Source organism: Lepidochelys kempii, chromosome 18, assembly GCF_965140265.1.
Source record: "Lepidochelys kempii isolate rLepKem1 chromosome 18, rLepKem1.hap2, whole genome shotgun sequence".
Lineage (NCBI taxonomy): Eukaryota > Metazoa > Chordata > Testudines > Cheloniidae > Lepidochelys > Lepidochelys kempii.
The window spans coordinates 7,671,780-7,699,473 of NC_133273.1; the positions used below are offsets into that span (position 1 = coordinate 7,671,780).

The 27,694-nt window shown below is 43.7% G+C and overlaps 1 protein-coding gene across 1 annotated transcript in view; it reads right to left on the bottom strand.

The window, feature by feature from the left end:
• Window positions 1-19,590, bottom strand: part of FBXO42 (F-box protein 42) — a 104,308-nt gene extending 84,718 nt beyond the window's left edge. Inside the window, exon 1 of the mRNA XM_073317006.1 lies at window positions 19,481-19,590. The gene's annotated coding sequence lies outside the window, so the exon portion shown is untranslated. The remainder of the gene's footprint in view (window positions 1-19,480) is intronic.
• Between the last annotated feature and the right edge of the window lie 8,104 nt (window positions 19,591-27,694).

Genomic DNA, 27,694 nt, shown 5'->3' on the forward strand with positions numbered 1-27,694 from the left:
GGCTGTGGCTCCATAGCTGTACTGCTGCCGTCCCAGTAGTGTAGACATGGCCTTAGTCAGCATTTACTGAGACACTCCAGTAGTTTAGACAATTGTTAACCTACCTTAAAAACACTTATCCAACGGGAGGGGTTCTTCAGATTCTAAGTCTTGGGGGTTGATTTTGTTATTTTTTTCCCCCTTAAAGAAATCACCTCTAACAGAAAAGAAAATTCTCAAGTGACATTTTTTGTTGGATTTGCAGATTGTTTCATGCTCTCGCTAACAGCTAATGCTATCTGCCCACAGCTGCACTACCAAGGATACTGGTGGAAACAAGAACCACGGGAGTCATTTCAGTTCCAGTAAGAGACAAGAGTGGAAAATGAACGTTTGCCAAATGGAAAAAAACGCAATGGGTAGGTAAATAAAAATGGCTGGCTTCTATGCACTTAGCCATGTCCTTCCAAAGATCACCATGTCAGAGGGGGAACGTTCAAGCTGTGGTATTGGGGCAATGCATGTGCTGACGACCAGTCACCGGACAGGTCCCATATTCAGAGCTTCTGACCTGCGCTACAAGTACTGTTTTTTCTTTGAACCAGCCCCCTGGAAGATCACACCATCGTCTCATACAAAATAGGAAACAAAGTGTGGCAGCACGGAACTGAAGAAAAATGCTAAGGCATAAAACAAAGCAAGATAATCAAGCCTCGCCAAGCCTATCCCAGTGCCACTAGCACCACCAATACCCCAAAAACCAAAGGAGGTATCCAAGCTTCACTTGTTTTTCTTACTGCTAAAATGGGCAAATCCTATTTCCTCAGTAAAAATTATGGTAGAAAAGCTATTTACAAAAACAGATTGTACAGAATGTCAAGTCCATGCAGTCAGGTGAAGAGCACTGAACGTACATGACAGAACTCAAGGAATAAGTTAGCAATTCTAAGACACTACTTGTTTTAAGCACTAAGTGACAGGTGGAGAATAGCAGGGAGAGAACAGATATTTAAGAGTGTCAGGGATCTTGGGGTGGATGGAGAGGCAGGGAAGAGATCCTGTAATGTGTGTGTAAATATTTAAATCAATTCTTGAATTGCTGGTGCTCAATGATAAAGGAAAACCACTTCCCTTGGGGAGATTCTAGAATTCTTTTGCAAAATCCAGTTAATTCGCAAGGGAAGAGTAGCGCTAAAATTGTAATTAAAGTAAATGTCAGTAACAGGTTAAGAAACACCTGACATAACTTGTGCTGGAAACAAAATCCTACTCTTTTCCTGACCTTAGTCCAGCAGCAGAGTAGGAAAAAGGAAGAGGGATTTGGTCATTACACTGCTGTACCTAGCAAATCGGATGAATTATCTTTGCAGAAAAATGTTTCTATAAAGCACTGGAACATCCAGACTAAAAAAAAATGTGCATCTGGGCAATGAGCTTTGGGGACCAGAATGATGTGCAACATCCCTTGTCTGCAGAGACATAAAATGGCTGCATAGGATTGAGTCAGACTGAGGCACTGGAAGATGTTTTCAGTAAGCTTTTTCTCAACACCACTAGCTCTGAGAGGACAGTCAGGAGTCCTTGGAAGTGAGGTTTGAAGTTGAGCTTTTCCCCCTAACTGCTTTTCAAAAGGATACCCAAAGAAAGAAATCTAAAACCTTGAGAATGAAATAAACATTTGCATAGATTCCTGCTGTTTCACATGTGTAAAACTCAAATGTATGCAATAGCAATGATTTTCCATAAGTAGTTCTTTCCTGTTGAACATGTTAAAACCCGTACAGTATTACTATACATAAAGGACACCAGATACAAGCCTGTAAAAACCTATTTCAATTACACAGAGTCCAGTACTATGTGTTGTTATAAATGAAAGAATCATAGGACTGGAAGGGACCTCGAGAGGTCATCTAGTCCAGTCCCCTGCATCCACGGCAGGACTGAATATTATCAATTCTAGGCCATCCTTGACAGGTGTTTGTCTGACCTGCTATTAAAAATCTCCAATCATGGAGATTCCACAACCTTCCTAGGCAATTTATTCCCATGCTTAACCACCCTGAGAGTTAGGAAGTTTTTCCTAATGTCCAACCTAAACCACCCTTACTGCAATTAAACCCATTGCTACTTGTCCTGTCCTCAGAGGTTAACAAGAACAATTTTTCTCATGCCTTTTTGTAAAAATCTTTTATGTACTTGAAAACTGTTATATTACCCACTCAGTCTTCTCTTCTCCAGACTAAACAAACCCAATTTTTTCAAATCTTCCGTCATAGGTCATGTTTTCCAGACCTTTAATCATTTTTGCTGCTCTTCTCCAGACTTTATCCAGTTTGTCCACATCTTTCCTGAAATGTGGCATCCAGAACTGGATACAATACTCCAGTTGAGGCCTAATCATAGAATCATAGAATATCAGGGTTGGAAGGGACCCCTGAAGGTCATCTAGTCCAACCCCCTGCTCGAAGCAGGACCAATTCCCAGTTAAATCATCCCAGCCAGGGCTTTGTCAAGCCTGACCTTAAAAACCTCTAAGGAAGGAGATTCTACCACCTCCCTAGGTAACGCATTCCAGTGTTTCACCACCCTCTTAGTGAAAAAGTTTTTCCTAATATCCAATCTAAACCTCCCCCACTGCAACTTGAGAAGGTTACTCCTCGTTCTGTCATCTGCTACCATTGAGAACAGTCTAGAGCCATCCTCTCTGGAACCCCCTTTCAGGTAGTTGAAAGCAGCTATCAAATCCCCCCTCATTCTTCTCTTCTGCAGGCTAAACAATCCCAGCTCCCTCAGCCTCTCCTCATAACTCATGTGTTCCAGACCCCTAATCATTTTTGTTGCCCTTTGCTGGACTCTCTCCAATTTATCCACATCCTTCTTGTAGTGTGGGGCCCAAAACTGGACACAGTACTCCAGATGAGGCCTCACCAATGTCGAATAGAGGGGAACGATCACGTCCCTCGATCTGCTCGCTATGCCCCTACTTATACATCCCAAAATGCCATTGGCCTTCTTGGCAACAAGGGCACACTGCTGACTCATATCCAGCTTCTCGTCCACTGTCACCCCTAGGTCCTTTTCCGCAGAACTGCTGCCTAGCCATTCGGTCCCTAGTCTGTAGCTGTGCATTGGGTTCTTCCGTCCTAAGTGCAGGACCCTGCACTTATCCTTATTGAACCTCATCAGATTTCTTTTGGCCCAATCCTCCAATTTGTCTAGGTCCTTCTGTATCCTATCCCTCCCCTCCAGCGTATCTACCACTCCTCCCAGTTTAGTATCATCCACAAATTTGCTGAGAGTGCAATCCACACCATCCTCCAGATCATTTATGAAGATATTGAACAAAACCGGCCCCAGGACCGACCCTTGGGGCACTCCACTTGATACCGGCTGCCAACTAGACATGGAGCCATTGATCACTACCCGTTGAGTCCGACAATCTAGCCAGCTTTCTACCCACCTTATAGTGCATTCATCCAGCCCATAATTCCTTAACTTGCTGACAAGAATACTGTGGGAGACCGTGTCAAAAGCTTTGCTAAAGTCAAGAAACAATACATCTACTGCTTTCCCTTCATCCACAGAACCAGTAATCTCATCATAAAAGGCGATTAGATTAGTCAGGCATGACCTTTCCTTGGTGAATCCATGCTGGCTGTTCCTGATCACTTTCCTCTCATGCAAGTGCTTCAGGATTGATTCTTTGAGGACCTGCTCCATGATTTTTCCAGGGACTGAGGTGAGGCTGACTGGCCTGTAGTTCCCAGGATCCTCCTTCTTCCCTTTTTTAAAGATTGGCACTACATTAGCCTTTTTCCAGTCATCCGGGACATCCCCGGTTTGCCGCGAGTTTTCAAAGATAATGGCCAATGGCTCAGCAATCACAGCCGCCAATTCCTTCAGCACTCTCGGATGCAACTCGTCCGGCCCCATGGACTTGTGCTCGTCCAGCTTTTCTAAATAGTCCCTAACCACCTCTATCTCCACAGAGGGCTGGCCATCTCTTCCCCATTTTGTGATGCCCAGCACAGCAGTCTGGGAGCTGACCTTGTTAGTGAAAACAGAGGCAAAAAAAGCATTGAGTACATTAGCTTTTTCCACATCCTCTGTCACTAGGTTGCCTCCCTCATTCAGTAAGGGGCCCACACTTTCCTTGGCTTTCTTCTTGTTGCCAACATACCTGAAGAAACCCTTCTTGTTACTCTTAACATCTCTGGCTAGCTGCAGCTCCAGGTGCGATTTGGCCCTCCTGATTTCATTCCTACATGCCCGAGCAATATTTTTATACTCTTCCCTGGTCATATATCCAACCTTACACTTCTTGTAAGCTTCTTTTTTATGTTTAAGATCCGCTAGGATTTCACCATTAAGCCAAGCTGGTCGCCTGCCATATTTACTATTCTTTCGACTCATTGGGATGGTTTGTCCCTGCAACCTCAACAGGGATTCCTTGAAATACAGTCAGCTCTCCTGGACTCCTTTCCCCTTCAAGTTAGTCCCCCAGGGGATCCTGGCCATCCGTTCCCTGAGGGAGTCGAAGTCTGCTTTCCTGAAGTCCAGGGTCCGTATCCTGCTGCTTACTTTTCTTCCCTGCGTCAGGATCCTGAACTCAACCGACTCATGGTCACTGCCTCCCAGATTCCCATCCACTTTTGCTTCCCCCACTAATTCTACCCGGTTTGTGAGCAGCAGGTCAAGAAAAGCGCCCCCCCTAGTTGGCTCCTCTAGCACTTGCGCCAGGAAATTGTCCCCTACGCTCTCCAAAAACTTCCTGGATTGTCTATGTGCCGCTGTATTGCTCTCCCAGCAGATATCAGGAAAATTAAAGTCACCCATGAGAATCAGGGCATGCGATCTAGTAGCTTCCGTGAGCTGCCGGAAGAAAGCCTCATCTACCTCATCCCCCTGGTCTGGTGGTCTATAGCAGACTCCCACCACTACATCACTCTTGTTGCACACACTTCTAAACTTAATCCAGAGACACTCAGGTTTTTCTGCAGTTTCGTACCGGAGCTCTGAGCAGTCATACTGCTCCCTTACATACAGTGCTACTCCCCCACCTTTTCTGCCCTGCCTGTCCTTCCTGAACAGTTTATAACCATCCATGACAGTACTCCAGTCATGTGAGTTATCCCACCAAGTCTCTGTTATTCCGATCACGTCATAGTTCCTTGACATCACCAGGACCTCCAGTTCTCCCTGCTTGTTTCCAAGGCTTTGTGCATTTGTATATAAGCACTTGAGATAACCTGTTGATCGCCCCTCATTCCCAGTATGAGGCAGGAGCCCTCCCCTCACAGACATTCCTGCCTGTGCTTCCTCCCGGTATCCCGCTTTCCCACTTACCTCAGGGCTTTGGTCTCCTTCCCCCGGTGAACCTAGATATTCTATCCAGACTGACTGAGCCAAATATAAATTAAGCTTGGAATTGGCACAAACTGTGTAATCTGGATTAATTAAAAAAAGGACATTCAAGTAATTTAGACACAAATTTGACCCTATTTTGAAACGGTTCTAATCTAGTGGACTAATTCTCTGGAGTCTTGTGGGCACATGCTGCAGATTAACTCCATATGTGAACAATTTATTCTGGAATAAGTGCTCCTGTTTAACTTCAACACCTTGAAAGTTAATCAGGAACAACTCCATGTGCAGACAAGACTTAAGTATCTCAATTTGTTTTTTAAATGTGTTGCTCTTGATGAGACTGAGAAGACACTTTTCAGAGTAGCAGCCATGTTAGTCTGTATCTGCAAAAAGAAAAGGAGGACTTGTGGCACCTTAGAGACTAACCAATTTAATTGAGCATAAGCTTTCGTGAGCTACAGCTCACTTCATCGGATGCATGCACTGTACTGGCTACTCCACTGCACGCATCCGATGAAGTGAGCTGTAGCTCACAAAACCTTATGCTGAAATAAATTGGTTAGTCTCTATGGTGCCACAAGTACTCCTTTTCTTTTTGAGAAGAACACTGTTATTCTAGTGGAAAGTACACAGGAAACGTTTTTGCTCCTGTGCTCCCTCTGCTGGCTCTGAATCAGCTGTTAACTACTTTTAGAGCTGTGCTTTCCTAGGGGGAAAAGAAAATTGGTTGATTTCAGCTCCATCCGAAGTAAAAAGGCAAGTGCATGCTTGTCAAATGAAAAAAGGGGGAAAGGACACAAATTAACAAAGAGATGGCTTTCAGGCTTCAGAATGTATTGGAAGATTTAAGATAAGTAGACTTTTTTCCAATCCTAATGTAAGTTGAGCACAAAGTACAATGCTTTTATCTTGACGGTGGTACAGAGTCTGTACAGAACAAATTTTGGAATGTCAGCAAGAATTTGGGTGTCTTTCCAAAAGTGCCTAAAATGAATCATTACCAAGAACCCAGTTTGCATTTGATAAAGGCTACAAGACATGTCACAGTTAGATATTTCAAATAAATACAGCCCAACTCCTTTCTCAGGATATTGGATTGCAGAGCATGTGAAGTTGTACTAGTAAATTAAAATTAAATCCACTGTTTAGAGGACAACTCTCAAGGTTACTATGCAGGACTGTTCCTCTTTGTGGTGTCTGAAATTATTTTTTAACCTACAAAGACCACTAAACCTAATCAACTTGTTTATAGGTTTAGGTGCATAAAATCAAGCCTACAGTTATGTCATGAGGGAGACATGCTATACTTCTAGAACCAGTAGAGCTGTGTGTGTACTACTAATACGAGTCATAAAACAGAGGCCATGTTCGCAGATTTTTATTAGACTAAATGATTCAGTGTAGTCTTAAAAGACAATATCTCTATATTTGACCAATTAATATACTTTTTGCAGGGATAATTACATTGAAAATTTGTTTTTGCTGAAGAAAAACAAGAACTGTGGAGTTGATTTAAAGCAACCAAGGTATATTCGCTGGTAGATACGCTGGAGGGCAGGGATAGGATACAGAAGGACCTAGACAAATTGGAGGATTGGGCCAAAAGAAATCTGATGAGGTTCAATAAGGATAAGTGCAGGGTCCTGCACTTAGGACGGAAGAACCCAATGCACAGCTACAGACTAGGGACCGAATGGCTAGGCAGCAGTTCTGTGGAAAAGGACCTAGGGGTGACAGTGGACGAGAAGCTGGATATGAGTCAGCAGTGTGCCCTTGTTGCCAAGAAGGCCAATGGCATTTTGGGATGTATAAGTAGGGGCATAGCCAGCAGATCGAGGGACGTGATCGTTCCCCTCTATTCGACATTGGTGAGGCCTCATCTGGAGTACTGTGTCCAGTTTTGGGCCCCACACTACAAGAAGGATGTGGATAAATTGGAGAGAGTCCAGCGAAGGGCAACAAAAATGATTAGGGGTCTGGAACACATGAGTTATGAGGAGAGGCTGAGGGAGCTGGGATTGTTTAGTCTGCAGAAGAGAAGAATGAGGGGGGATTTGATAGCTGCTTTCAACTACCTGAAAGGGGGTACCAGAGAGGATGGCTCTAGACTGTTCTCAATGGTAGCAGATGACAGAACGAGGAGTAATGGTCTCAAGTTGCAGTGGGCGAGGTTTAGATTGGATATTAGGAAAAACTTTTTCACTAAGAGGGTGGTGAAACACTGGAATGCGTTACCTAGGGAGGTGGTAGAATCTCCTTCCTTAGAGGTTTTTAAGGTCAGGCTTGACAAAGCCCTGGCTGGGATGATTTAACTGGGAATTGGTCCTGCTTCGAGCAGGGGGTTGGACTAGATGACCTTCTGGGGTCCCTTCCAACCCTCATATTCTATGATTCTATTCAAGGCTGCTTTTTCCAGCTACGCTGCAGTAGACATCACTTGTAGCATATTAATCTTATTTTTTTACTATAATAAAGGATTATTTTCCTGTACTACTTCTACCACTTGATCAATATGAACCATTGGTTTCAGAGTAGCAGCCGTGTTAGTCTGTATTCGCAAAAAGAAAAGGAGTACTTGTGGCACCTTAGAGACTAACCAATTTGAGCATAAGCTTTCATAAGCTACAGCTCACTTCATCCGATTAAGTGAGCTAAGCTTATGCTCAAATAAATATGAACCATTGTTTCCAATACAAACTATGAAACAGGTACTCACATGACTGAGACCTAGGTTTGAGAGACTCCTCTGTCCTACCCCTTGTAGCCATTATATTACTCTTCAGTGACCCTCCCAGCCCCAGATGCACAAAGCCAAATTGTGCATCAGAGAGAGCATCGACTAAGTGACAATGATCAGCAGCAAGGGATGGGAGATGAAGGTGAAAATTCTCCACAATAAGCAAAGACATGCATTTTCAAAGTTTACTTTTTGGAATTCAGGTTTAACAATCAGGTGAACTAACGCATTTGGGGATTTTATGCAAAAGGTGCTAGTTTCTTCAAGGAGCTAAACACACACACACGCTAATTGAGAGATATCATGCAGGAGTAACAATACCTGAGCCATACTGTTAATTTAGGATCTTCCCTAATTTTTTAAACATGTGCAAATGCTGTCTGATCCTCAAATGGCCATCTGAAGACTATTTATATTTAAGCTAGCCAACAACTAACACATAGCACAGGTAAAATGGCAACTGACCACATGGGAATTTTTATTTATTTTGAGAAATGTTTTTGGATTTAATCCTAATTTTGAAAACTACATTAGTGTATAAATCAGATTTTTTTTTAAAGGACTGACTATAAATTTAATTCCTAACAAACTCACCAGCAAACACAGGAAATAAGTAGACCTGGAAAATGGAGGGCAAACACAATTTCTTCTTTTTTAAACTGCCAAAAGAATATTTATGAGTGGTGTAAAAATGAGCCTGTGTAGTCCAAATGGACAGGTGGTAAATCTGAGTGACTGTGTACTTGAATAGATCAAAGTGAAAAACCAGACTAACAATGAGCGTCAGATGGCATTAACCAAACAGAATTGATCGTGCACATGGGACAGATGAAAGGGAACCAAGAAAACAAGAGTCACAGGAATTGCCAATAATGGGGTCAAGTTAACCAAGCACTGCAATAATCATGAAGCATATAATGGGGCAGGACAAAAAGATTATTGAAGGTAAGATTTGAGAGCCACATGCAAGGACAAAATGTGGGCAGAAGCAAAGGAGAAGAATGGTCTGAGAAAATATACAACTGGTATAATATGTCCGGTCACAGCAGTAACACAAGAATTTCCAAGTTGAAAAAGACTAGTTATTTGCATGACAGCATTAATTCAGCAGCAGGACATCCATGTTTAAATTAATGACAATGAAAGAAAGGGGTTAATGCTGCAAAACACCAAGTGAAAAGAGTGCAAGAAGACTGCATTGTCACATAAGGTCAGCGAGATAACCATGTGTCAATTACACTTGTTCTGACAGTAAAGCAGCACCCCAACCCGAGTGACAATTCCATACAGTTTGCAGCATTCTTGGATTGGAAAGATCCTGCTAGATTGCACCTGCTTCATGAAATTTCAGCAGGCCACAAGGAAACAAAACAAACACAAAAGGAAAACACTGACCATCTGGGTACTGCACCCCTAACACCAAAAACAGCTTTTATAGTTGGGAACATTAAGTCAGGAAGCATACACAAGAAAAAGTTACAGGGATACTTTAAAAAAAAAATAACTGTTTCCTTTTGTATACTGGAGATTTGCCCCCAGTTGAAGGCCTGTGCCTCAAAACCTTAATTTCAGAAAGATAAATACCGGCCTAATGCTGAGTTCCAGGAGCAGCTGAGACAGCCTGAGTTGCACAAAGTAACCTTATGGACACTGTCATTCAATGAAAAATGAAATGAGAGAGAAATTAAGACAAACTGTCATCTGACTTTGTATATTAAATGGAGTACGGAGGCAGATATAGCTTTGTCTAGAAGGATGATGGAGGTTTGAGGGAAGAAAAGTAATTAGTAATTAATATTTGTACACTTTGTTTAATGCTTAAAGTCAAGCAATCAACTGCAGCTTCCAGTACGTGTACTGGTATGACTGAGACTTCAATAAAGTTCAGATTTCTGACAAGTATCCACCAGATTTATGCTTAGCCAGTTCAAATTCTCAATAAAAGTAGTTTTCAGCACAAACTCCAGGTCAAAGTTAGGATTACTGGCAGAGCAGTATATGCTGCTTCACTCTACACCCAAATCTTAAATGTCTAGTTCTACTAGTCTCTGAATAAGCATGCATACACTTAATGAAGTATCTTTGCAGAGAAGCAAATTCTGTATTTACAACAGAGCAAAATTATACTGCATCCTAATTTTAAGAACCATGATGCTCCATTCCCCACCATGTCATGTTGCTTAACAAATTCACATAACAAGCAGCCTTGAGATATTTAATTTGAAGGTAGGAAGAGTGCCTGGAATGCCATGTAATTTACGATCAAAAAGCAACAGATGCTGCAAAAGCAAAGGACAGGTTCAGCATTCAGGATTTAATCAATCTCTAAAACTGTCCGAATGCACTGCTTTGAAGAATTGGCTATTGCAATGATCTTTCTGCTTAGCAGCTATGGCATGAGAATCTAGGTAATGCTAGTTTGTCATGGACATTACCGTCTTAGCACCTGCACCAGAGAGTCTCCTCCGTATCAGATTCATATCCACTCAGATTAACGGTGTATTCTAGACTATATATCCCATGAAGAACTGTGACCCACTAACCAAGCCTGTCCTAAAAAGATGCTTCATGGCATCCACTTGGTTAATCATAACCACACAGATCCCATGAATCACATTCTATGAACTAGGGCAGTGGTTCTCAACCATGAGTACCTGCACGCCTGGGGGTTCGCAGAGGTCTTCCCAGGGGACATCAACTCATTTAGAGATTTGCCTAGTTTTACAACAGACTACATAAAAAGCACTAGAGAAGTCAGTACAAACTAAAACTTCATATGACTTGCTTACATTGTTCAATGTAAGTACAATATTTATATTCCAATTGATCTATAATTATATGGTAAAAATGAGACAGCCATTTTTCAGTAATAGTGTGCTGTGACACTTATGTCTGATTTTGTAAGCAAGTGGCTTTTAAGTGAGGTGAAACTTGGGGGTACGCAAGACAAATCAGACTTCTGAAAGGGGTACAGTGGGTCTGGAAAGGATGAGAGCCACATTCAGCTTTCATGCTACAAAGGAAAGGACAACAAAAATCAGTTAGTACAATGTTAACCACCTACAAACTTTTGATTTCATATTGACCAGGATAAAGGAGGAGGGAAACATCACCTATACACAAGGCTTTTTTTTTTTTTTTTCTTTAAAGCACTACTTTTTAGCTGACAAAACTAATGCAACAAACCACTAGCATGTATAATTTTCAGTTTCTAATTAGAAAAAAATTTACATGACACCAAAAGTGTGTTATTAAAAAAAACACACTTCAAAGACAGCACTTCATATGTATAAACCTGCTGTTCAATTACAAAAAAGTTAACCTAAATTCGTTCATAAATAATATTTTTATTATGAATTCCAACAGCATTCAGACAGTGGGTGCTTCACTGCCTAACTCTGTACATTACACTGCGGTAATTAACTCTATTTTATAGATAAGGAACTTGAGGAAGCAGAGTCTCACAGCAAGTTGCTGACAGAGTTGGGATTAGAATTTGAGATTTCTGGCTCCCTAACCCGCGCTTAATAAACTAGGACACTGCCTCTCTAGATATTAAAATGAATACTCGACTATTTGTGAGAGAGCTCATTTGATATTTGACAGTTAACTGAACAGTTAGGACTAAACTAAAAACACAATAAGCAAAAACTGAAAGGTTGTTGGATACCAATATGAGAAAGGTAAGTACAGAACTCTGCAGAAAACACAAATGCTTACCTTCACATTGAGCAAAGGGGTTTAACATGTAAATTCAAATGTGTCAGCATTTGTCACTGGCATTCTCACTCACGATATGACCAGGGAGAGCAAAGAAGCAATAAATACTTTGATCGCTATCTATACATAAAAAAATTACATATATTTCGTATACTGCAATTCAGAATGGAAGATATTTTGCATCTCTTCACTGGGTTCTATATGCACTAGGCAAGTACATTATTACAGGGACAATGGATGCATGTAATTATGACTGCACCATGTGTCCCTACAACAGTCAAACTACAATTTGACAAATATTAGACTGATTTGTAAGGCAACATTTCTACCTACATATCAAAATCCTGCCAAGCTACCACTAACTCTGTAGCTGGCAGTCTGGAATCCCTTATGCTAATCATCAATAAGCTCTGCACTACCAATAGAAGTTGGAAGAGCTAAAACTTCCAGTGCTAGAGGTTTAAGACTATTAAAAATGATGTTTCTTACATGACTAGCAATAGTATTTCTACACATGCATGCAAGAGGAAAAGCAGCTCTGTAACAGGATTCAGAAGGAACACTAATCTCATTTGGAGTGTTGATATATTTCAGGCAAGTCAGAAGTGATTCATTTGGATTCTTAAGGAGGTAATGCAGATGGGGAAGAGAAGGATAAGTACCTCCCCCGTTAGCCAGCCAAACATTATACAAAGATGAAGAGTACAACAAATTGGCTCTAAGGGTGGCAAGTTATTGGGGATACAATGGCTATTCTGCATTATGAGGTGGTAATTTTTTCTGGATTCCCCTGGTGATCAGCCACATGCATGGACAGATCTGACATTAAGGTTTATACTAAATCTTGACACACCTAAGAGAGAAGAGGACAGGACAGTGAGAAAACTACGAGCAGCCCAGTGACTAAGAAAGATCAAGAGATGACTGGCCCATGAATAGAAAAACACAATGCAAATCTACAAAAATGTGAAATTAAAGTTAAGTACAAACATCCAGCTTCACTACAATACTAGAGACAATTCACAGATTACATTTCTAGTTAGATTGTTGAGAAAGACAGGGGGCTGAGCTATCTTTTATTGGATCCACATCTGATGGTGGGAGAAAAACTTTTGAGCAACACAGAGCTATTCTTCAGGTCATTAGCTCATTAGTAATTTAAGGATTCTGAATTTTATAATAGCTCGTTTTCTCTCATTAGATTTGTCAGAAGAGGAAAGATGTAAAACACAAGTTGGACAAGTATATATTTGCTTTGCTCTCTCCTGTCTTTCAACTATTTTCAGAATTGGTTTTTGTTTAGATTTTTATAACATTTTACCAAAATGTCCTATAAAGGCAACACACCAAGAAACTTTTTTTTAAGGATACTACAAATAAATTATACAGGCCACTGGCAAATTCAATAATTAACTTTTGATCTTCTATTGCATTTATTTAGCACCTTTCATCCAAAGATCTTACAAGAGTTCACAAAGTATCCCCATTTTACAGAGTGGTCAACTGAAGCAAACCAGGGTGCACTGAGAACTAGATCTCTTGACTCCTAGCTCCCCATTGTCAGAAAGGCAGAGTGATCAGGTGGCTACAATCAAAATGAACTATATATGTGGGCTCATTTCATCAACTACTGGGACAAAACATGACGACATCTAATAGCACACAACAGCACATGATCTAAAAAGTTTGTAGTCCAAGAGTCAAAGATGTTCTCTGAAACAGTGACAGGAGACAGCATGCACACCTGCTACATAATTTATAGGTCTCAGAGTTACACTTTCTGGTACGCCTGGAACAGGCTAATGCTTGGCCCAGAATCATCATACTCAAGTGGGCTTCTGACATTAGAAATTCATAATGGTTTGTTACTCTTGTCAACGGCTGGAAATGACCCACCCTTATCATCACTACGAAAGGTTCCCCTCTACCCCCCTGCTGGTAATAGCTCACCTTATCTGATCACTCTTGTTACAGTGTGTATGGTAACACCCCTTGTTTCATGTTCTCTGTGTGTATAAAATCTCCCCACTATATTTTCCACAGCACTCATCCGATGAAGTGAGCTGTAGCTCATGAAAGCTTATGCTCAAATAAATTTGTTAGTCTCTAAGGTGCCACAAGTACTCCTTTTCTTTTTGCGGATACAGACTAACACGTCTGCTACTCTGAAACCTACAATCACCTAGCTACCCCAGAGTGAAGGAGACCTAGGAGTGGGAAAGGGGTACAGTACAAATTCAGCAAGACAGGAAAAGTTAACTTCCCACTTATCCCTTGAACTGCTACCTTTAATCTAAATAATTTTAGCTCATATACTTGATTCCATAGAATAGAATATGTAAAAAGGGTAAAAAAAGCCACTGACACTTGTCTGTAAATGTATTTACTCAAATGTAACACAGACACCTTCCTTTTCTAACAAAAGAAATTTAACTCACAAAGCAACCAAGAAACACTTAAAGACGAGTGATTTTCCAACCACTTGTGTCTAAAAAAAAAAAAAAAAAAATCTTACCACCATAATGCACACAAGCAAAAGCCTCGTTAGAACTGGAATCAGATCATGCATAACATCAGTCAGAGCAGTAAACCAATGGCCTTCTGAAAAATATAGATTTGTAAAGATTTCAGTCTTTCAGAAGGGTTCATCTCCCAAATACAAACAGCCCCCTTCTTTGTGACTGGGAGTTCACAGAGAAGTACAAGGAGATTCACAACAATTTATAAAAACGAATGAAGCCTCTATTATTATAGCTCCCCCTATACACTAGAAGTATGTCCGAATTTGTTATGATTTAAACAGAAGCAGTCTGGGGACTTTGGACACATTATAACACCTCTTTCATGGTTCCCAGTCTCAATTCCAGTGTGATAAAAGTTTATAAATGGACAGTACCAGGTTCCCCGTCAAACAAATGCCACAAGAAAATATCACTGTTTAAGCACTTACAAAATTTGGCACCTGAATCCAGTACATGGATGGATTTACTGCTTTTTCAGGTTCAGACATATTTCGTAAAGGGAGTCTACCTTTCAGAGAGAAACTTTATGCTTATGCAGTGGCTTTCATCCTGAAGGATCCTAAATCAGTTTGAATACTACATATATTCACTCACCTACTAATGAAATGCACCCACCTCTAGGACAGTATATCCCCTCTGTGCCAGCAAAATTAATATTTCATCAACCCACAGAAGGCATTTTAATTAGGCAGAATGTACACCTACCAAATTTGAATTCTGCCAAGACATCAGGGTTTATATCCTTACCACTGTGAAAAATGACACTCTCTTCCAGTACATAATCAGCATAGTACTTCCATACACTGGTTCAGTACTGACTCAGGGAGTAACAACTTCCTGAGTCCAACACCATTTCCTGGATAGCCCAGAGTTCTGCAATTAACACTACTGATCTTATTAGCTCTGACGAAATCATGGCCAGAGAGGGTACAGTTTCAGACATAGTGCAATGATGTTCATGTAACAAGCAAGCAAAAACTAAATTCAGGTAACACTAAGAACCTACCTAAAACCAATGAATGCCCGGTCCAGTATGGAACTCGGGAACTTCACAGGACAAAATAAACCAGACAAACATTTTAAAATGCATTCAAGTCAAAGGAAGCAATACAGACTATTGGAGTGTAAATGATGCTTCAATTCACATTAGATGGGAGGTAAATTCCCATTTTTATTTGTTTGTATTTCCAGGCATTTGGGTGGTGTCCATCTCCAGGCTAAAGGAGCACACATGTATCAATGGTTTCTAGTAAACTAGGGAAGAGGACAAACCACAGAACAATCTAATGGGAATGAACTAAAGCTCTAGGACATTCATGGCACTTGAGATTGTAAACTCCCATGGGTAACAACAATATTTTCTGCATCTTGCACAATACCAGGCCTAGTATTGCCACTTTAATAATGATACAGATGTCTCACTGGGCTATATGCAAGCATTCTGGAAAGGAAATTTTAATCCAGCTATTTGAGACTATATGCCAAACTTTGTTTTCTTACGCCCATGTCCAATATCAGAAAGATGTTGTCTTTTAAAAGCCAATGAGACTATGAAATTCATCAGTGTTTACCAGTGTCATAAATTTGTTAGAGACATGAATCAATATCTTTGACAACTTTCTCTGATAACCAAATACAGGGGGAAAAGCTTCACACTGTCACAAAGGTGTGTTTATATAAACTGGTAACCTTGTTAAGCAACCCTCAGCAGCATAAATTATGCTGTGGAAGCAACATAAATTGGCAACTACCTCAGCTGACTACAGTGCAATTTAAGTTTAGTGAAGTTTTGAACACACATTTAAAAAAACATTCATATTCTGGGAATGAGCTGATAATAATCCTCCTCTCTGCACACGAAATGTGTACCTTGTCCCCTGCCAACAGTTCACGTCACTCTTTCCACTAAACATATGAAAAGAAAATGTAAAACTAAATACAGTACAGAGCCAGACTGTTTTAATATTTTAATATTCTAACGAAAGGATTTCCAAATGCACCTCACCAGCAAAAAGCCAGAAACAAAAATAGCAGAAGTAGTATCCTCTAATACCGATTACCTAAAATCCTCCATCAAGTAAAATTTAATTCAGGCTCCTTCCTACCAATGAACAATTGAGATATTGTATTTTAACCACAGCTACAATGTTTGTGTCCACTTTGCGCATGAGCCTCATTCTTTAAAAAGGTTCTTTTACAACTTTCTTGAATTTTGAGAATAGAAAAATCCATTATTGGAGTTGACAATTTGTGGGCTAGCAAGAGAGTTTATTTATCGAGAGACAGTAAAGGCTGATGATAAAAAGCTCAGTTTTACTATTATACCTGCTGCCGTTAGAGTGTATGAGAGAGAAATGTCACACAGCACTGAAAACTGAATGCATCCGACGAAGTGAGCTATAGCTCACGAGAGCTTATGCTCAAATAAATTTGTTAGTCTCTAAGGTGCCACAAGTACTCCTTTTCTTTTTGCGTATACCTATTGTATGCAACAATGTAATCTCTTATTAAGAAAGAGGTCCCTACCCTTCCCCAAGCAAGGTCCAGGGACAAAACCCTACTAAGAATTCCAGCATCCCTTCCTCCCAAGAAGCTGGATTAGCATAACACTTCTCATCAAATACTGCCCCGAACCATGATGGTAAGCCTCCCCTAATATTTCAAGTCAGCATCTAGCTAACAGGTTTAATCTTCTGATTAGCACATCAAATAAGTTTTTCATTCCCTGATTATAACCATTGTATTGTGATGTTGCATCAATTTGTCATGACAATGTAATGTCATCATGTAGATGTGACTTCATAATGCACACAATACTGGGGCATCGTACACGGATTCTTTCCAGCTCTGCGGTGCCATTAGGTGGCAAGATGGCTCTTAAAGGCTGAATACTGCTACTCTTAAGTTTAGAATTTAGGTTAGTAGTGGTATCTCAAGTGCAATCAACCACTCCTCTAGAAAGGACCATGATTTCTGCCCAGATCAAATCTGTTTTTCTCTGCCCAAATAAACAGTGTTTCTTTTGCAAAGTTCCACCATTTATTAGCCTGCAGTGTAAACAGTTCTCACTATGATAACTGAAGCCATTTTAATGCAAACGATGTGCCCATCAATAGGCATTAAGCAAGCCTCACAACAGAAGTCCCACAACTGAGTTAGTTTATAAGCAGGAAATAGTTACAGGTAACAAACTGATGCCATACACTACAGACATACATTTCAATATACCTTCATATACCTTTCGTTCTTTCCCCAACACCTCCAACAGCAGAGTTTGGGTCACAAAATCAGGAATGCTATGTGCCAATGTTCCACCCTCGGCCTCAGAGGCCACGAAAAAATAAACACCTGTTCTCAGATGGAATATGTTAGGATTTCAAATTTGAATTCATCTATGCAAAATACTTCAGCCAGAGAGGCTTGGTTTCATCTTGCTTACAGCAATACAATGTAATCCTCGTAAGAGCTATGCATTTTGAGGCAATCCCACCGAAGTAATACTATTCAGTTCATAGTTTAACAAAAAGCCCTTTTTCACTCATACCACCAGTGAAACAGACTACCAGAAGAAAGCCAGAGAAGGTGGATAATGTAAAGTAATACCCATGCTACCATCTCTTGCTGTTTATGTTATGTTCACCACTAGCATGAATACAATGTAAGCTTCCTAAATCCAACATATCTCTCTCACAGACACCCAAGGCACAACATGCAGAGCCTCGTTTAGATTCTGAACTCACAACAAGTTCTCCATGGATCTGAAATATTTTCTTTGGACTCATCTTTATTTTTATACATATAAAATGCTATTTCTACTGGCAACTTCATTATAACACCAGCCTTGTTATGAAAAACACAAGTGAACGCAAGTTCTCTCAGTCCTGATTGTCTGGATCTGCGTTATCTGAAATTCACGCTTTGTGCTGCATTGCTGAAGTTTGTGTTTTTTAATGAAATCCCAATTTTATGACAGCTTTGGCTGTCCCAAGACATTAGTACAGAGTTTAATGCCCTTCACAAAACCAGAACATATTGAAAGAAATCCCTTTTCTCAGAATGTGCTCTTACTAACAATATCCCAGACAATGAAAATACTGAGAAGAGAAACAAGCTTTTTCCTTATTCCTAAAATGGTGAAGTTGTAACATCCTCTCAGAAGTTAGTATTTAGTGAGTAATAAAAAGAAAGCAAATGGGAATCTTAGTGCAACTGTTCCCCACACAAGCACTATGCACACACTATGCACTATGCTATGATGGAGCAGAACCATCCTCCCCTTCAGCATAGCAATCAGAATGGAAACTTAAAGAATCATGCCTTATATGTAGACTACTCTTGACTGACCAGAGTTTGGCAGGAGCTGTGGTGTGTAATCTGGAGCGTAACTCCCTCATCAGCATTATATCAAAGACAGCAAAAATACACAGCTTTCGTTAGACACAGAGAACTCAAGCGCTTCTCTAACGAACAGGATGGTCAGAGTCTCCAACTCTTGTCCCTGGATTTGCTGTTTAATCCCCCCTTCCAGACCTCCCTCCCTAAAAGCAGCCACCTTCACACCAGAACAGGTCTTTCCTGAGCACACTCCAGGGTTACTCACTCTTCCCTCCCAGGAAAGGGCAGAGAACGCTGCAGGTGCTCCCACAACCACCTCCTCTCTCGGAGTCCTGCTGAGAGGCTGCACGCCCCACTGCCCCCAAGTCTGGCGGCCGCGGGGGGGGGGGCGGCACAGAAAGCCGTAGCCCCTCCTCACCTCCCAGACAGGGAGCGGACATGTCTGCTCGGGTTTCCACTTCCCTGAATCAGAGCCGGGGTCGCGGGCAGGGAGCTGAGGGGTTCTCCCCACACCCCAGCGCCCCCAAGCAGAGCTCCTCACCCTTCCCTTCCCCCCACCCCAAGCTGAGGAACTAGCTCCCTTCTCATGGCCCCAGAGGCAGCTTCCCAGGCCCCCGTTCACATGGGGCGTCCCCCACTACAGGGAGACCCGATCCCCTGGCCGACCCCACCGTCGTTCGTGGGGGATCCCACCCGCAGCCCCGGGGGCTCCTCCCGCACTGGCTGTCGGGCCCCGCCATGCCCCGGCTCGCCTCACGCTCCCGGCCGAGCCCCCTCCCCCACGTCCCGGGGCGCCGCTCCACCCCCCGGCGGGACTCACCTCCGCGCCGCCGCCTCGCTCTCTCCAGGGCCCGGGGTAAAGGCAGGAGCCGGGGCCCTTCCCCCTGCTCCGCGGCCGCGCTGCCCAACCCCCTCAGAGCAGCGGGCACCGGGAGCCCGAGCCGCCCTCGGCCGCCGCCATCTTCGCTCCGCTCGGCAGCATCGCAACCACCAGCGCTCCAGTCCAGCCAGGAGGGGGAGAGCAGCGCGCAGGCGCGCGCCGGCCCGGTCACGTGACCTGGGAGCGGCGGAAATCGTGTTCAGAAGGTCACGTGAGAAGAAGGACGGGAAATGCGCCATATTGAGAAGGTCACGCAAAGGGTAGCAGTCTGGGGGTCATACTGGGGAGGCTACACAGCTGCGAAACAGGCCAGTAGGAAGGTTTAACCAAACCGGGAGCCATATTGGGAAGGGAGAAAACGAATAACCATAAAGGACAGTCGCAGCACGGACACAAATGAGACAGGACAGACGCCATTATTGGAAGGTCAACGAAGAAGGACAGGCTGAGCGCCATATTTGGAAGGGCAGTTTTCGCACAGGAAGGGGAGTTGTTGTTATGTTGCAAAAGGCAAATGTAGGTAGTTAGAGTATGAGGGCAAGGAAAGGCGGCATATTGGAAAGGTCACTGAAGAGGGCGAATGCTGCCACCATATTGGGAAGGGCAATCTAAGCGGGGCGTGAAAGGGGTGGGCGCCATGTTGAGAAGGGCAGTCATGGAGGGAGAGTGCCGATGCTGGGCACCATGTTTAGGAGGTCATTTGCAGACTAGAGAACGTGCCATTGCAGGCCCTGTCGCCCAGCCCTTTGCACCCTACGCTGGGTGCATCCTTTAGCCAGGCCCTTGACCAGCTCAGCAACATCCTGCATACACTTCAGAAACCCCTTCGCCTCAGCCAGGCTGTTTCCCCCAAGTCTCCCCTTCCCAACCCTCCCGCGTGCAGAGCAGGTAAAAGGTGTGAGGCTTGCTCCAGCCACCTCTTAGCCACAAGCGCCCCAGGGACCATTGCTAACAAGGAGTCTGCTTCAGGCGGAGACCATGCCTGGGAAACCGCCCAAAGGGCCAGAGACTGGACAGGATCTTGAGCAAGTGAAAATAGGTGAGAACAGAAACATTCGGGCCACCTAAATTACAGCAGTCACTGCCATGGGAGGGAGGGAAAGTGTTAAGATTTTTCTTGAAAAGTTGAATGTGGATCTTCATACATTTTTTCCTCATGCCAATATATTTCCTGTAAGGTTAAAAACAGCATTTATCATTTCTATACTTTAACCCTTAGATTTTATTAATGGCAACTTTCATGGTACGTAGCATTTGTAATGTAGCATCCTTAACCTATTGTTCACAAAGTTTTTGGTGTGTGAATTTCTTTTTCTTTAAAATTAGAATTATTATACAGAATTATCAAGGGCCAAAACCACTCCACAGCACCCAGGCCAAGTGTCATGGATTCACAGGCTCTCGTCTATGCCCCAGTCGGTAACCAGTCCCTTACGAATGACCCCTTTAGTGTGTCGGATCTCAAGGACCCACATGTTTCTACAGGGACAGGCCCATGGCCACCAAGACTGGGCCTTCGGGCCCCAGCAATCCCTGTTTCTCCCCCTGGCTCCCTGCAGTGAATTCAGCTGAACCAGATGCCTGGAGCAGGCTTGTCCTGGGCCCCTTCAGGGCACAATGCTCTCAGTGAGTGTTGGCGGTGGCAGCCTTTCCAAAACAAGGTAACAATGTATTAGTGACCTGGCTACAGAAGCTTACAGTCCTTAGGTTATCACAGAGAGACAAAGGTTAAATACAGTTCATCCTGGCCAAGCCAGTGCAATGAAGGCTGTTATCAGCTCCATCTGACTCTGTGGCCTTAGTTCCAAATGTGAATGCTGGGTGCCTCCAAAGGACAGCCCTTACTCCAGCTGTTTGACACTTTTTCCATCTGTTCTCCAGCTGAGGTCACATGTCCCTTCTCCTAGGGTTTCTTGTGTTGATTGTTCAGTCATTGGGGGGTCTCGTTATCGCTGGATCCTCTATTGATCTGTGTTGTTCTCAACCAGCTCTGGAATGACCCAGTCATTCCACCTAGACAGCTAGGACGGACAGACGCACGCACGCACGCGCACACTCACACTCACTTCCAGCACTGGTGTTCATCCTTTCACATCCATTGGGTAGCAATGCACAGTACAGTGGGGAACTGAGGCATGCAAAGGATTCATACAAATATTACAGAAAATGTAACCACTCCTCAGCACCCAGGCCAAGTATCACAGCTGGGCAGTGACGAGATCCGTAGTGGGGAAAGAATTGTGCTCCCAAGCCCTTAACATAGCAGTGATACCCCTCCACTGAGACTGTTCCAGCCATTAGAGTGGTGGAAGGACTGAACAACATGTACAGCAGCAGATCACCTGAACCTGTCCGTGAGCCACCTAAATAGGCCTTATGGACGGTTGCTCAGAGAAACCCTGTGGACCTGGGCTCCGCAACACTGAAGCACAGAAGTAGCAGAATGGGACTGTGGGGAGTGTGAGCTAGTGCCCTGCAATGGAAATATAGTGGGGCTGATCTGTGTTTCCACCCCATGTGTCATTCCCTGTCAACTGTGTGCAAGTGGGGGGGGAGAGGCAGTGGTGGAAGCAGGACCCGGGAGGGGCTGGAGCATCCACCACGGCGCACAGGATCAGGCTGGAGCACAGGTAGGAACCCTCCCGCTCTGCCAAGTCTCAATAGTTCCCCTTGCTCCCCATGCAGAGCACCCATCCCACTCCTCCTCCTCTCTGTGATACCCCAACGCTCCTCTGCCCCAGACTCCCCATGCAGAGCACCACCACTCTGCCCCCTCATTCAAAGCAAGTTTCCACTCACTGCCTCTACTGAGGCACATGCCTGCAGAGGTGAGGGCCAGGACTTGCTTCAGGGCATAAATACACTTTATTCCCCAATATTGATGTGCATATACTTCAGCATATAAAGTACTATGGGGACGAGTCTTAGAGTAAAATATTTCAAAGCATCTAAGTGACTTGGGAGCCTGGGTCCCATTTTCCCAGTACCTAAGTCACTTAGGTGCTTTTGAACATTTTACCCTCGTCATTAGAATAAGTTTTACTGTATGTGCTGAACATAGGCATTACATAGGGACGCTCCCCTCCTCCATCACTCCTAAGGGATCAGGGGGGATGCAAGGGCAAAAAAGAGGGCTGGGGCCCCCTCCAAGATAACACTGGTGGAAGCCGCTGAGGTCCTAAATCTGAGCCTGTAAGCAAGCAAACAGAGCAGCTCCCAAGGACATTCTCAGCTGTTTTATTGCCCAGGACACACACATCTGTTCTGGATTCTTTTTTTAAAACATGCCTGAGGACATTTCAGTTCCTTCTGGAAAGGCACAGAAGCAGCCTAATGTTGCCCTTGGAGATCAGCACCTCCACCAATGCTGCATCCCTCCTCCCCCGCAACGGCATGCAATGCATTGCACATGCTTTCTGTCCGAGAGGCAACTGAGTCAGGCTGACCTTTATGCACAAATAGCCGTGTGGACAGCTGGAAGGTATTCACAGCCTCTCTCAGTCCTGCTGCGGCTTGCAGAAGCTTTTGCTTCAACGCATGGCATCATACTGCTGAATTAGGTTCTGCCCAAAAGATGCAGAGGCTTTGCACTGCAATATTTTTTCCTCCCACAGGCTGGATGTTTTGTTGGTATAACCTTCCAGAGGAGAGGATGACTGTACTGGCCACCCCTGAGAGCACGCAGAGAGAGAGAGAGACTGCAGATTCAGCTGCGTGGGGTGGGGGCTGCTGAAAGGGGGTGTCAGACAAGGGATCTAAGGAGGAGTGTAGAACCTAACCATGTTCAGGAGGCTTTTAGGTGGAGTTCGTAGGATGCTAGTCGCCATCTGCTAGTACATTGGCATAATTGCATTCAGCTGCCTTTCATCAGGTTTTGGGGAGAGTTGAGGAGATGGTCCCAGGATGATGGAGATGAAAAGGAGCTTTTTGTAGGTGGCCAGGTTGAGGTATTGTTCCAGTAAGAATGTTTGCTTTCTAATGCTGCTGGGGGCAGTATAATGTTGTACATTTAAGTGTTGGGGGCCCTAGGGTCCTTGCATAGGAGTCTTTTTATGATGTAAATCTAAATAAATAAAATAAACCTACTGAGTTGCTCTACAGTCACAAGCCACAGTAACAAATACAGCTTGAAAAGCGCCTGGCATTTACCTTTGGGAGCTCCTGCGAAAGGGAATGGGCCAAGTTCATCCCTAGTGTAACTTGACTGATTTAAGGGGAGTTGCACTAGAGAGTTTTTCAGCCCATTATGTCTAATCTGCATACCAGAAGTTCAGGTGAGTCCGGTGAAACAACAGCAGGAGGCACAGAAGTGCCTTCAAATTGGGTTCTATCCCCTGCACTTACAGCAGATGAACTCCACTCCCCCAGTTGTATGTAACACTACACCAGCCTTCCTAGAGCCCAGTGCTGGGAGGGGCTGAGTGACCAATTCCCTTTGGCTTCAGCTCCCAGTGAAGTCATTCAGCACCTTGGCACGATGAGGGCAGGCCCTAAACGCCTTCCCTCCCCACACCCCTAACCTGGATCCCAAGCGCTGGTAGAATTCAGGTTTGTTACCACTATTTGAATTAGTTAATTTTAAACCACTCTTCAAAGGGCTCATTTGAAACCTTGCCACCACTATACCATTGTCAGAGGGAAGTGGAGTAAATATAAGCTCCCTGGCTTTTATAGGTTATCTGTCCAGGAAACTGAAGGATTAGTGGTTTGTAGAATGTTACAGTGTGACAATTGCCCTCTTGGCTGACACAGTGGGACTGAACCACAGACCAACCTCTGGAGTTTAAATCCAGCTACTGTAGCTCGCGCTTCGCAGCTCTATAGCGGAGGACTGTGACAATTCATATTGTGTGTGTGGACCAGCACAGAGGAGGACCAAGAACATCAGACTAAAATGGACCTCCTGGGTCATCACAAGCAACTTCACCATATAATCCCTGTGGCACATACTCACCAGTGGCTTACACCACTATTTTCAAGATACTGCATAACTGTGTGGCACTGGGGTAATGTAATCTGTATTCTCCGACCAAAGGTGAGCAGTAGCTGCCACTGAAATCAATGAGAATTAAGCCTATCCTACAGCAGGGGGAGAGAATCAGGCCCTTTGTGACTTAAAAAGTGGTGTCTCAACAAGTGATATTGGCATCTTTCCCCCCATATTTTTGCTCCAAAATTTTGACTGTTGTTCAAACTCAAAGGAGAGTGGATCCTCAGAACTCCAGTCAAGTTGCACCTTCCAAGCAAAAGCCTCAAAGTATTGTACATACGTAATTAAGCTTCACAACACCCCTGCAAGGCAGATAAGCAGTAAAGAACCTGATCCAAAGCCTGTTTAAGTCCATGAGAGCTTTGGGAGTCTCTCAATTTGCTTCAATCATGCTCCTGTAGAGAGAGTACCATGTGCTTGATTATCACCAGATGTTTGAAGAGTGCGTACAGATATAGATGCAGCCTGGCAACACTAGGTCACCAGGTCTTTGATCTGTACTGACTGGCTATTTATCCCTGAGGATAGGGAACATATTGCCCTAGGAACACCATCTGGCCTGAGACCTGGCTATTTGAGATTAAAGGGGGTGACATCTCTCCCCATCTCATACTGCTGCAGTTGGGATCAGCAAAGGTGCAGCCTCTTGGATATAAGAGAGCAGGGCATTTTTCAAGAGGAGTCTTCACCCTTTGGCTACACTACAAAATTAAGTCAAATTTATAGAAGTTGATTTTTTAGAAATCAATTTTATACAGTCAATTGTGTGTGTCCCCACTTAAGACCATTAAGAAAGAAAGAAGTAGCCAGACTATGTTAACCTTCAGGGAAGGTTGCAAGGCCCTTCTTTATCCAGCCTTTTGGAGAAGGGATAGAAACTAGCAGTTTGTGGTAAGAGAGGTTTGGTAGTACTCACTCACCCTGGGTGACCCTCCCAGATGGGTCAGGGCAGGGTGTTGCAACTATCTTCAGCTCCAGCACTTCCCGCAGGCTACCAGCCTCCAGCCAGGTTCAGGCAAAACTGAATAATTCTTCTGCCCTGTCTTTTATCTGCTTACAAAGCATATCTCAGGGCTCCCTCCCACAGGGGCCTGCTCTGCCCCCTATGAGCCTCCCTCTATAGGAAAGTTATGCCCTCTCTGCAGTCTCCCCTAGATCTCACCCATTTTTGGAATAGCCAGTCCTGTCCCTATAGCTTTGCTTAGTCTACCTGGCCCAGACCTTCCTCAAAGGAGAGGAACAAACTCCCTCACCTGAGCTCCCTCAGGCTACTTATCAGGCCTAGCTCTGTCTCTTCTGGTTAGGAGGCCATTAGTTAATCAGGTACAGCACCTCACTAACTGGGGTTTTATCTCTTACCTTGCCCATGATGGGGGATAAGCTCCATCACGGCAGGACTGATTGGGTTGATTTAATCTACAGTTAATAATTTTTTGGGTTTGAGGTGAGGAGCAGCTGCCAATTCAATCTTTTTGATGTGGCTAATTAACTAATGACCAAGGCAGATAGGCCCAGATTTTTTATATGCCTAAAACTATTCAAATTCTGGGTTTTAGAGACTAGGGCAGGGTCCTTGTGTGGACACTAAAAGGAATTAGATAACTAGCAGGGATTACTGTTTTATGCAGTGTAGTTGAAGCGAGTCAGTCCCCAGGATATGAGAGAGATAAGGTGGGGGAGGTCACATCTTTTAACGCTGGTCCAATAAAAGACACGACCCCCCCACACCTTGTCTCTCTAAGGGTTACTACTAGCAAACAAATGCTAGGATTAGTAGAAGTCAAGGTTGCAGCAGGACATACTTCATCCACTCAAAACTTTCTGAATCAGAATCCTTTCCATGCCATCAATGTCACTTAGGCCACGAACAAGGCTCCACATGAGTACTGACCTTGCTGTGTTTCTATAAATTCCCTGTTTTCTGAGGATATGTTGTTAGCCCATCACTGAAATCCAATCTGGGCTGCTTTTCGTCTGTTTGCTGCCCTTTGACCTCTCTGGCATAGGGAGTCCTCCCAGGAATTCAAACGCCCGCTGGCATAGTCTGAGCGTCATTGGAACACAGAAGCCTGCCCATCGCATCAAGGGGTACTCCCCAGGGATTGGCCCAAAATCTTGAAAGAATGGAAGTGAGTGAAGAGGAAAGACTTGTGCCTTCGTGCCCACTTTCACTTTGGGTACAATGCTATCAATAGCATACTCCAGCACTCCATCAGGCTTTCCTGTCCGTCACCAACAGATACCCAAAAGCAACACATCCGCCAGCTCCCTTGTAACGATGCTGGTTCTGGTGGGACCCAACCGAGAGTGCCAATTCAGGACAAACAGCTAAAAGCAGGGTAGTTACAGCCCAAGGCTGGGGTTTTTCCACCCTAAGGCAAACCAAACCAGACAGACAGAGCAGACTTTGGTCTTACCCCACTGGCTAACCACAAGTCACACAAGCAATTCTCTTAGACATTCCAGTTTCTCAGTATCCCCACCAGTGCCACTCGTTATGGGGACAAATGGTTATGAAAACCGATACCCCAGTAAAAGAAAAAAAGGTTCTCTCGATCCCAAAGGACCAAGCACAGACCCAGGTCAATATACAAATCAGATCTTACCCACAAATCATGCTGTTGCCAATCCTTTAGAATCTAAAATCTAAAGGTTTATTCATACAAGGAAAAAGATACAGATGAGAGCTAAAATTGGTTAAATGGAATCAATTATATACAGGAATGGCAAAGTTCTTAGTTCAGGCTTGCAGAAGTGATGGAATAAACTGCAGGTTCAAATCCAGTCTCTGGAGAACACCCACAGCTGGGATGGGTCTTTCAGACCTTGGTTCAAAGCTTAGGTCCCTCCAGAGGTAAGAAGCAGGATTGAAGACCAGATGGAGGAGCTGCAGCAGCTTTTTATAGTCTCTTGCCATGTGGTCTCTCTTTCTTTGTCCCAAGGACAAGCTGCCCATCCCATGGCCTGGAAACACCTCAGAGTTCTGTCCATAGGCAGGTCTCTGCATGCCTTGCTGAGTCCCAAGGCCTGTCTGCCTTCTCTCAATGGGTCAGCTGTGTAGCTCATGGTCCTTCAAGCCAGCTAGGCTGAGCTGACACCAGCTTGTCTGGGGTGTCACCCAGAAGCATAGCACAAGTTTGAACTACAGACAGTATAGAGCCAAT